We start from the raw sequence: 12,070 nt of genomic DNA, 5'->3' as shown, positions 1-12,070 counted from the left end.
GAGATTCCTGAACATGGTCCCTTCCAGCCTGAATTACTCCCTGATTCTGTGGATTTGTCAGTGAGGAGAGAGAGAAGCAATTAGCTGTATCTTGCCCTGGTTTCTGCACCTCGGGACCAATCATTCTAGCTTGTAATGAAGCACAGTCTCATCACGTCATGCCAGAGTCTACCATGTGGTTGCTTACATCTGCTCAAATTAACATAAGGTTGGGTTCAGTTGGCCAGACGCTGACAGCAGCTGTATTTAGTTCTCACAGCCTTGGCAGGTGCAGTAATTTGATGAGGTTAACCACCAGTTAAAGGGATGCAGAAACCACTTCTCATGTTTGAAGCTATTGTATTTTGTGTGGTAGGAAATGCCCCTTCTATCTATATGTTTATTGATCATATCATTAAAACGTAACAGTGGCTGGAAACTAGAGCTATGTGAAAGTGTCATCAGTTTTATTTCCCAGAGTTATTATCAAGAAATATCACCTCCCGTGCCCTCTCCATCAGGTGTGTATTCAGGTGAACCCAATATTTCTAAATTTTAAAAGAAAATGCGCAACAACTGATAGGTATTGAATTTTGTGCTTTTTTTCAGTCACAAATTTAACAAGGATGAAGGAATGATCAAAACCACAGACTAATCAGAGTCAACTCGAAACCCAGCTCAGGTATCTATTGTTTTTGCAAATGTTGGCCAAAGTTTTGGATCAGGAATGAAGTAAAAACCCAACCCAAACAGCTCCATTCCATCCTAATAATAGCACGAGTGTGTAGGGAAATCTAAGCCCAAACACTGCATATGTCATTCCAATTGTCCTTCCTGGATATTTCCTATTTTAAGAGTAGCCTTTGAGTCCTACATTTCATCATCCCTTTACGATTGACTCCAAAACATGTAAAATTCTCACTATAGTTGATATTTGGCAGAACAGATCCTGATCTGCAGACCACTGCACTGTTGGGAAAGCCTTTCTCATTGGCTTAAAGCTTCTGGAGGTGGCATACTGAGATCACTGTATAAACTTACTATTTAGCTCCCTGATCGTGGGTGTTTCACTGACGGCATAAGTTCCCTCAGTTGGCCTCACCTCTATTTTCCTACTCTTGCTAAGGGAGAGCTATCTTATTGCCTCTGGGTATAGCACTTTGCACAGCAGTGCCTTATAATGCTATGCTTCATATGCAGAGCATCACTCATGTGATGTGACCAACAGCCTTTTGGCTGGATTCATAAGTTCTATGGTGTGCAGCTTTCCCAAGTTATCTTATGTCTGATTTATGTTTAATTGTCTTTTGCCATGTTCAATTTCTGAAGTTATGATTAAACAAATTAATAAATTTCTAAAGGCTACCAATTGCTAATGAACCCAGCATGGGTAGAGTCCTGGTGAAACGTGTGCTGTGTGTCCCCATACATGCCAGAGCTCTCACAGGGTTCACACAGTTTGATCACTAAAACCAGTCCTATGAATCTTCATTAAGCCAGAAATTATAGGCACTATCACAGCTCTAATTCTGGCTTTCCACATTCGTGTCTGAGATTGTGCATAGCAAAGATACCACTTCATTTCCAAATAATTTACAAAGGGTGTATTTTTCCCCACTGAGAAGTTGCATTGTAACAGCAATCAGCAATTCAGAGCTTTCAATTAAACATTGTGCCATTTAAACGGCAGTAAAAATGAAATGGTAGAGCAGAATAGGAAGGAATCTAAAAACAGGTGCAATTACACTCATTTTTATTTCAGACTGTTAAATTTTAATACCTTTTACAGGCACATGAATAAATGAATTATGCAGGATTCGCAACTGTTGGGAATTAATTCAGACTGTTCCAGAAAACTCTAATTCAGCAGAGGTAGCAAACAGAATAATAGGTTCTAAAGGTGCCAGCTGTTGGCCGTAGGTCTTCCAGTGATTCCAGGCACATGCCAGCAAGTTACAGCACCTGCTGTGCAGCTAGGGATCAGAGGGAGTGATCCCACCATATCCTGACAAAATCACTTCTTACCAATATCGGTGGGAGATAGCTGGCTTCTTACTTTGTCTCCATGGCAAACTGTGGTGTCTCTTAATCTTAGGCACACTTTCCCCCATCCTCAAGTACTGTTGACAAAAAAAAGTTGCTTTCTCTTGACAAGCAAAGTCCCATACTTGTGACCTTGGTAACTGTCCTTATTAGCTCAGCTGCCTCTCATGAAGATCCAAACATTGATTCACAACTCATAAGTGTATCTGTAACTTGGGACCATTTCACCTAGGCTCCTTGTGGGTTGCAAATTTCCTTCTATTCAAGGCTTTTTACACTTAATAGGATTTACACTTGCTAACTGTAATTCTGGAGCTGAGGCTGCTGCTGTGGTCAATGGAAGTTTGAACGTTCCTCTGAGGATCTTAGATGTCTGAAGTTTGATGATATGAATACTCCTCCTTTATCTCTCTGAGGCAAAGGACAAGTCTGAAATCACAGCTCCAAAAAGAAGCACTGATTTGATTAAAAGGAGCACCTCATTTCTCTTCTACAGGTCTAGTATATCCATGAAAGTATTGGAATAAGGAAGGCTTGACCTGGGTTATTTTATTGTTTCAGGCAGGAATTCAACCCTTTACAAATTTTAGAGAAGATCAGTTGCTCATCTGAATCACACCAAGCCGTTTTTGCCATGTTTTGAGTACCCTGTGTTCTCACGAATCAATAGAAATGGAAGAAGCTGAGAAGCTCACATGGGATTTTCCACATCTTGCAAAACTAGGAGCTTATTATACCATTGCTCCCTACCAGTTTCTGCAAACAGCTGAAAATGCCCAGGCTGCCTTTCTCCAGCACTTCTTCTCTGAAGTGAGCAAGGGTTGTCAACAGAAAAACCTATTTTCCAGATATGTTTGCAGCATATATATGCACATTATGTATTCATGTATCTTTTCTCAGGTGTGAAATAGCAACATAAGGTCAGATGGCCACAACACTAGTTTGCAGTGTGTCTTGTACCAGACATGAGGTGCTGCTAGGTGTTTCTTGCTCAGCAGCCCTCACCCTTCAATTCCATCATACCCTCCACATACATCTGAACGTTGGCTCACAGTGTCTGGCACAGTGGACACAGAGCATGAGCAAGGCCATAGCATGCCCCATTAAATTTGGCCCTGGATGAAAAAATCAGGGAGGGGACTCAGACTCACATAGGTAAAGGTAACTGATTCATGCAGGTGATGGATTCGGTATCTGGCCATCTTGATCTATGTTAAAAGGTCCACACAGGAACAAATAGGAAGCTTTGCTGTTCAGTTTTACCTACATCCATTAATTAGTAGCCTTTTGGTTTCGTGATCTTGATTACGGGCTCTGGAAAATACAGAAAAAACCTCCCCCTCCCTTTCTCTGACCAAGTTTCTATAGCGGGTAGGGAGCTGTAGACCAGCTGTGGTCACAGCACTGCATTTCTTTGTGTTACTGTATTTTTTTAAACCTTCATTGTTATTCTTCATGGCATTACGCTGACATCACTGCCACTCCCGTCACATCAGGGGAAACTGGCTAGATAAAAAGGCAATCCTGTCTGTCGTCTGTCTGCACTGAAGACAACAGTTTTAGGGAGGAATTACAAAATAAAGCTATTAAAATTATTAAGAGTATCAGGTTCTAACTTTGCTAACAGCAGTGTAACTTCACTCCCTTTTTCCATGGTGCTTTGTAATTTATTCTCATCTGAGAATATCCTTGAGTCTGGGGCTAGGAACACACATGGAGTTCACATGATTTGTCTTTGAATTAAACTTGTTGCAGCATCTCAGATGAAGAACTGAGATAGCGTTAAGAGGAACAAAGAGTCTTCCCAGTACTTCCCTCCCTTCCATCCCTTGTAGTGAGTTCAAAGATCCCTGAAGTGTAACAACAGTTTAGAGAGAAGGAAAGGCAAATTTTCATTCCCCTCCTGCTGATGCCTTTCCCTGATTTCAGGCTTCTTTCTGTGTGCAGTCAGTGTGATCTGTAGAGTAGGGTGCTCCCAGAAGAGTCCCAAACTCTTTGATCCCTGACTACTACGGTTTGGCTTTTTTGACAGCCTTGTAGTCTGCATTTGCATCCCCCGCCGCAGCACGATGTGCAGCCTTTAACAGGAGGCTGGCTGACACCTCAGGAGTTGTTCTCCCACTGATAAGCATTTGGTTAAGGTAAATATAAACAAGGAAGATTTTCTTGAGTGATAAAGGACTAGTGGCAGCCAGGGAGGCAGCTTCTTGTTGGTCATCCACTGACACATATCTTCTGTTATTGCAATGGAATCTCCAGCAAGTAATTCTGCCCCTCTACCAGCTGATATGCAGCACCTTTCTCCTTTGTTTGCATTTTCAGAGGGATAAAACCCAAAACCTACCTTGCTCCAGAAGACAAGCTACTCATCCCTATCACCTCCCTGTCACTCTCATCTCAGAGTCAAGCTCCTTTAGCAAAGGCATAACAAACTCTAGCTCAGATTTTCTCTTCCAGAGGTGTCAGCTCCACCTTGCCACCCATCTGTGCTGTCCAGGGAGAGCTCTGCCAGCTCCTGCGCAGCCAAGGGATACGTCCAACCTGCCCCAACTAACCTGTGGGAACCCATCACCTAACACCTCTGCCAGGGTAGGTCAAGAGGACCCCCACCGCTCTCTGCTCTGTCATCTGTGGGCAGGACTGGATTCCCTCTGGGTAGAGACCAGGCTGTGTCGTTAGCTTTACTGGGCAAGAAAAGTGCTCTGAATAGAGACTGAAGACCAGCTTTGGTAAGAGAGATGAGCACATGCCCAGCTCCAGGAATTGCTCATCTGTTTAGTCTCAAAATGTTTCAAGTGTAAGATTCCAATAAGTGTATTTTTATGATTTCCAAGGTACAGATTTTGTGAGTCAATACCTGTGAAAATCCTTCAGCTCAATTGTGTTCTGGTGTTTTTCTCACAGGGAGAAAAGTGCTTTTTTTAATCCTAAGAGTTTCACATGCATAGGTTGTGCTGCAGCTAGTTAGGAAAGATTTCTTTTTATAGCTATGTCCTCACAGAGCTGACCTGCTGTCAGAGCCATATTATTCCTTCTAGCACACTGGATTTACAAAGATTTTATTTATGGAATTTTATCTCCCTTCCTGATAACAGTAATTTTAAAATGTCAAACTTTTGGAAGCACTCTGAAATAAAGGAAGGAGATAAAGGTAACTCTGTGGCCTGTTTAAGAATAGCTCTTTCTAGAAGAAAAAAGCATATGAAAATAAGAATGTATAGAAATCTGATTTAGATCGATATACTTGGTTGGTAGCTCATCGACAAGTGGTGGCACAGAAGTCTCAACAAGACCATCCATGAAATGACTGCAAAAATATAAAAATGAAACAAACACACCATTCCCACAGCTGCAAACAAAATGGGAGAAAATAAGAGCACTTTCAGTGTGCAGCCTGATCCTTATTTGCTTTTAAATGACATGCCACTGGGGCAGCATTGCATAAAATTGTCCTAAGACTTCCTGTAAAAGGTGGTTTTTGATTCAAAACAGTTGGAAAAACACATGTCTAAATGGAAGTGCACTCAGAGGACCAGCTGTTGAGATGACTGTGCCACTTGAAGTTTTGGAGAATGTAGTGGAAAACTGTCTCAGAACTGGCAAAGAAACAAACTCAGGACTGATCTTCTAATCAGGAGTCAGCGTGCCAACAGGAGTGCAAATATGAGGGTGGGCAAAAACTTGGATGTGAAGCTACAGTCATAACAGAGAAGTAACAAAGACCTATAAACATGACTAGTTCTTGAAACATTTTGGGTTTGGTGCTTTTTTAATTTGGAAAATTTCACTTGGTAATGGTCGCCTTACTAAAGGAGGTACTAGAAAACAGAGCAATTCAGGGAAGAGCAACCAATGGCAAAAAGAATGTGATTTCAGAGACATGACACAGGTTAATTATGCAATTATTAAACTCCACTGATTTATATAGGAGGTCATGTAAATGATCACTTACCAAAAGTGTGCCATTGCCAGCCTCTAATGGGCATAAGATGAAAATGTGTGACTGGTGGCTGTGTGGAAACAGAAAAGAAGAAAGAGAGAAGAAATTCCTCTTTTTATGGTTTTTGAAGGTAACAGGAGACATTGAGAAAACACCTGATAATGAAATGCTATCAGGCTGTTAACTAGTCTCGAAGGAAAATCTCTGAAAACCACAGGAATGGGAACACTTATGGAGCCTTGGAAGAAACAGCTGAAGGATTAGGCCAACCACCCCAGGCTCCTTTAGCTGCCTTTAAGCACTTCTGTTTCATTCAGTGAAAGTTGGTGTTTATCTTCTGGAACTAGCTGACATATAGGAAAGTACCCTAATGCCCTTCTGCTCAAAGTTTGGTTGTGCATTTTCACCCAAACTTTTTTGGGGTCACTTTCACTCAAAATATTCAATTGCATGTACAACATCCTTCTGGTCCCTGTTTGAAAAGCTCATGGAGGTCTGCTCCTGGCATGCACCAATCTAACACCTGAATTTCAAAACCCTGAGTGACAATATGCATACGCATGGTGGGGAAGAGAGAGGAAGAAAGCACGCTACAGCCGTCCCCTATGAGCTTGCAAAAAGCAGTGCTAATAAGTAAGGGGACAAGTGGCAGCATTGTCCAGGCATTAAAATCAGAAAGTCACCATATTGCTGGTTCAGCTGTGCTCTGCATGCCCAGGAGCTGGGAGTGCCAGCTCTGAGAGAAAGAGGCAGTGAGAGATGGAGGAATACAGCTGATGTAGTATGAAATAACCAGATGTGGAATTTTAAGGCATGAACAGGTGTGGACATCTCAGAATGTACTTTTGTCTGGGTAAGTGCCCTGCAGAGCCTGAAGATCAAAGGTAGGCTCTGGTGGTGGAAGAGAGGTTTGTCTTTTGAAGAACTGGGGGAAAGCTCATTTTGTGAGCAGACGATAAGTGGATAAATGCCAGCTGGGAGGGTTCAGGGCTGACAAAATCAGAGCAATGAAAAGTTTGCCAGGATTAAAAGCATCATCCGCTGCGTGTTTCCTCATTACCTTCTTTCACTCAGCTGGCTCTTATCCAGCAGACGCTTGGATAGAACTCATGGTTACATAAAGGAAAGCACCTGAAATATCTCTTTTTCAGATGTGCACCCACGCACATATAGATATGTAACTTCTAGATTTAAAACTTGTCCTACTGGGAAGCAAGGAATTGCCACTGGACTTGCTTGTGAGGCATCACCCTTCCCTTCATCTCCATCCAATTGCTTTGTCTGTGACATGACTGAGGTTGAAAAGGTCCTCGCACATTTATGTGTCTGCCACTAGAAACAAATACATATAAAAAAAAAAAAAATCTAGTGGAAGGAAAACAATAGGCTTTATTCAACTCCCAGAGCCTCTTTATTTTCCTTCTGGCCACACGCGTGGGCTTTGCTACTATCCTGCTTTCCACCAAGTCAGTTCTCTATAGGTCCCTACTTGCTCGGATAACACCAAGTTCACACAGATTCTTTCTGCACATGCATTCACTGGTGATTTCTGCAGGAACACAGGCTTGCTTGATATGTAACAATGTTAAAGCTTTGCATTTAATCCCGCTATTGTTACTATCGTTGTGATAGCGTAGCATGGCTGCTGTCTTAAGCACTGCAGGGTAAACCAGTCCCTGCCTAGAAGAGCTTTAAGACAGACAGACATAAATCAGCAACCACACAACAGCAACAACAGCAAAACAATCAGAAATGAAGAGAGCAGAGATCTTTTTTTCTCCTCCTTTGCCTTCTGCTAACCACCCCTCTAATCTCTGTCCAGTGGTGAAGACACATGCTCCACCCTGCTTTGTCCATGCAGAATCCTGCCCTGGCAGAAAGGGCCCTCACGCCACATCTGCATTGCACAGCGAAGGCAGAGGGAAAAGAACGAGCTGGCATGCCTCTGACTGACCCGTCTCACCGATGTGGGTAACATCAACGCGCACAGGGTCTAGCAGGAGGTAACTCTCAGATGCACGTGTGCGCACAAATGAGGCTGCGCTGCTGCTGCTTTCAGCTCTGCTCAGCGATGGATTATGTTGGCACAGGCACAGTGGCATTCATCTACCTTTTGGAAGAGAGAAAAAGGAAAAATGGAAGAGGAATCCCCAGCCTACTTTCTCCCAGGCTCGTTCATTCCCATCCCCATTCTCCCCTGAAGTAACTCCCAGCAGGGCAGAGCCGGGAGCTCCCAGTTCTCATCCCTTCGTCATGAAAACCAAAAAACTAGGGATGGACGAGACCTGGTGTGTCCGACCAGGAGCTGTTCTCCTAAGTATATGGGAGGGCCTGTAATCTGAAGGCAACTTCTAGCTTTTAGGTGGGAGGCAGTGACTCCTTTCACCTCCTCCTAGCAATGGATGTGAATAAAATGATGACACAGAGACAGAAATAATTTGCTCTGAATTTGAAGAAGCCAGTCCTTGGTTACTGATGTTCGTATTGCATTGAGCATGGGTTTTGCAGTCCTTGCATTGCCATTTTCCAACATGCCACAGAGTTTTGCACTGACAGTTTTTAAACTGCATCAAAGAAGCTGTCAGAGGTGAAGCTGTATGTTTTGACAGCTGGAGAGTTGACAGCCAATGCTTTAGACACCTAGGGAGGCCTTGGGAGTCAGTTTGCAGCTCTAGGATAAGCACATTAAGTGAATGTATTGACAAAGTAGAAAAATTATTAAGAATGGTGGGATTTAAACTGTCATCAGAAAACCGTCACCATCCTGGCTTGCACTCGTTTATTGTTTTCTAGGCTACTTGTACAAAGACACACTGTTTCTTGGTACCTGGCGAATTCCATAGTGGTGGATCCCACAGTATCATGGGGAGCACACAGCTGGCAGGCTTCACCTGTGCTCTCAGTAATTACAACTCTGGCCTGGATTTTACACTCTTCTGCAGGTTAATGTTGGAAGGGTCCCATTTTGCCTTCTGCCTCAGCTAGACTTCTTCCCCATTCTTCTGTGACTAGCCTGCAACCCTGGTTTGTAAAGACTGCATGTAATAAACTAAGGTGATTTAAAGCAGTTGAAGATATTGTTACCAGTACCATTTCACTGGATTTGAAAATTCAGCTCTAAATCTCCACCAACCTTGTTTTGCAAGGCTTTGACAAACCAGGGTTCCTACCTGAAATACATAACATTTGTTGCACAGATGTAAGAAATCTGTCTGTGGTGACACACACATACAACCCAAACTCACTTTCAGTGCAATCCATCATCTTAGTGATTCCTTTCCTTTCCTTGTTTTCCCATGTAGATGATTAATTCACTTCAAAACTCATTCCTTCATCTTGAGAGCTAATGCAAGGCTTGTTTAAGAGTAGCTCTAACCAAGACACGTGAGGACATTTGTAGCTGAGCCAAGGGGCTCTGTTCCAGCTCCAGCCGACATGCAGCCCTAACAGCTGATCCAGACATCTACCAAACAGCTGGCAGGATGTGGCCCACAGCTGTTAGAAAAAACAACAGGGAACAGTGTCTGTTTAAAGAGGCAGAAGATAGAGTTTAAATCCTATGACCTAGGGACTAGCAATGCACAAAGGAAGATGTTTTCAAGCACACCGTGTCATACATATATGTATGCACCTATGCACACATGCTTAATTGCAATGGGCTATAAAAAGGAATTTGGGATGATAGCAGTCTCAGTGCGGCTAGTCACGTCAAGGCTGTATGTGATGTTCAACTTCCAATAAGAAGATCCCCTTGGAATCCTCCCTCCATGTGAAGGAGAGAAAAGCAGGGGGAAATGGCAAGGTCTGCGTGTGTGTCTGCTGTAGCTTTTAAGGGTGTGGAGTTGCACTAGTGAAATCGTTTCCTTGCTTCCACACGATGCAAAGCCACGCCAAGTGCTTTAATAGATCGCTTGTACATCAGGTAGCAAAAGATACTGAGGCCGCCTGTCTTGCTGCCAAATGAGACCACTGTTTATATCTCAGAGTTGCTTAAGGCCAGATTTGAAAAGAAATTTGGGAGCCTAGAAGTAATGGGCTGCAATGCTTGATATTTAGGAGCCAGCTCTCTGGAGTGGGATCCAGAAATTGAGAGTATTTTTTCTCCTTACACAAAGTCTGAGGGGCACTGGTGTCTCCAACCTGCTGCCCAGACAGGGAGGATATGCAGCTGCAGATACTGAGGAAACACGGAGGACAGTAGGGTGATCGAAGCCCAATCCCTACAGATGCCCCACTCCAGATAACAGGGAACAGCCAAGAAAAATATTGTACTCACTTGATTTGGTACCTGAGCTGATTTTCTCCAAGTAAGGTCTGACCATACACTGAATTGGGCTGACATGGGATTCTACATAGGTCACATGTGGAGATACATCCATCCGTAGCTTGTAGTCTTCTTTACTTTTTCACATAAAAGCTTGAGGATTAACTGAAGTCAGAGAAGGAAAAGCCCTCTTAGCTGCTGAACCCCAGCCCCCTGCAGTATGGGATTATCCTCTTGAAGGATCCTGCTGTAGCTCAGTCAATGGGGGAAACAAAAAACCAAATGAAATGAGATATTTGGCTTCATGGAACTCAATTTGTAAGCTGCACTTTTATGAACATCTGGTAATGCTGCCTCCCACTCATAAATGTCAAATGCAGAACCCTCCGTGTCCCTTCGGTCAGGATCTTCCCCTTCTGCTGCAACACTTTAACCAGGGAAGAATTTAGAGCATTTCCTCCTTCCCAGCAGGTTAGAAACTGCAGGCTTTTAAGGAAAAAAAGGTTTGTTTCCCACTACTTTATTTTTACTTTCTGTCAGGAGGGACCATTTTATATCTTTCATTCATTGAAAGTCCTCATGCATTTTCCTGGTCTTTGTGTCAGAAACAGATTTATCTTTCCGTATTATACTCTTAAATTTCAATTGAGTCTGGAAGTTAATGTCTTTATGTAAATAACTGTAGGTCAGAGCTTGTAACTCATTATATAGCAATTATTTATTTAACTGGAGCTTTTTGAAAGGTCTGAATCAGAAAAGCCAGCTGGAGGCCTGCAGGTTGGCTCTGGCCTGTGGACGAAATCCCTGCAGAGGAGACAGGGACATCTGTTTTGGCAGTGAATATGCTGCCATAATTGCGGCTTGCTCCAATGCCAGCCCTTGGTGGACACATGGGCCCAGCGACCACGATGTTGTGTGGACACGGGAGGAGAACACAAAGACCCCTGTGTACGAGATAAGCCTGGCAGTTAGCTCTGGACCGGGTCTCTAATTTGGCTTCCAAAAGAGAGTCATGAAACTAGGATTTGGGTCCTATGGTTGGCAAAGTCAGGTGATCCAGGTTAAGTCATTCTTCATCCTAAATATGATGAAAATTTAACAACTGTTGGCACATGAATCGTATTGGAAACCAAGGATGCACTCTAATACTTAGGCTGCAATGGATTAAACTTAAGTGGCCATAGCCATAAGGAACCTCAGGGCAGCCTCTCCTCCTGCCATGCTTTGTCCTGCCCATGTATGCAGAATATCTACAAGATTTCCAGCCGAGCACCGGAGCAGCGGAAGACAGCATGGGTCCCTTCTTCTGTTGTTGGGATACACAGACAGTTGGCCCCAGCCCCAAATTCACTGACATCAATGTTAATTGCCTTCCATGGGCTTTAGTTTAAGACTGCTGAAGATAAATATTATTCAGGGGGAAAAAAATGTAGCCATTGGTTTCTTCTCAAAGGTAAAGGACAATAAACCCATGTAAATGAAAACGGCCACAGCTACAAGGGTTCCTAGCTTGATGCTAGTACAGCGATCCCTGACTGTGCACGGTTGCAGTTCACAAAGGTATTTTCCTTCCTTTTGCACCACAAACAGCCGTCCTGTAAGACCCTAATGAACTATCATCTAGTGCAGTGGGTAGAAGTGAAACAAATCCATGTGACTAGACTGTCCACAAGGGTTTAGCTTCACATTTACATTACATTCATTACATTACATTACATTACATTCTTGTTACACAAAACTACCTGTGCGATGTCTCTAGTTGCTCCCTGGAGGCCATTATATTAATGGCGATACAGGCCTCCACTGGAAATACATAGCCTCCATTAATGAGCTCCTGTGTGTGA

This window comes from Accipiter gentilis, chromosome 2, assembly GCF_929443795.1.
Source record: "Accipiter gentilis chromosome 2, bAccGen1.1, whole genome shotgun sequence".
Classification (NCBI taxonomy): domain Eukaryota; kingdom Metazoa; phylum Chordata; class Aves; order Accipitriformes; family Accipitridae; genus Astur; species Astur gentilis.
This window is presented reverse-complemented; position numbering follows the sequence as displayed.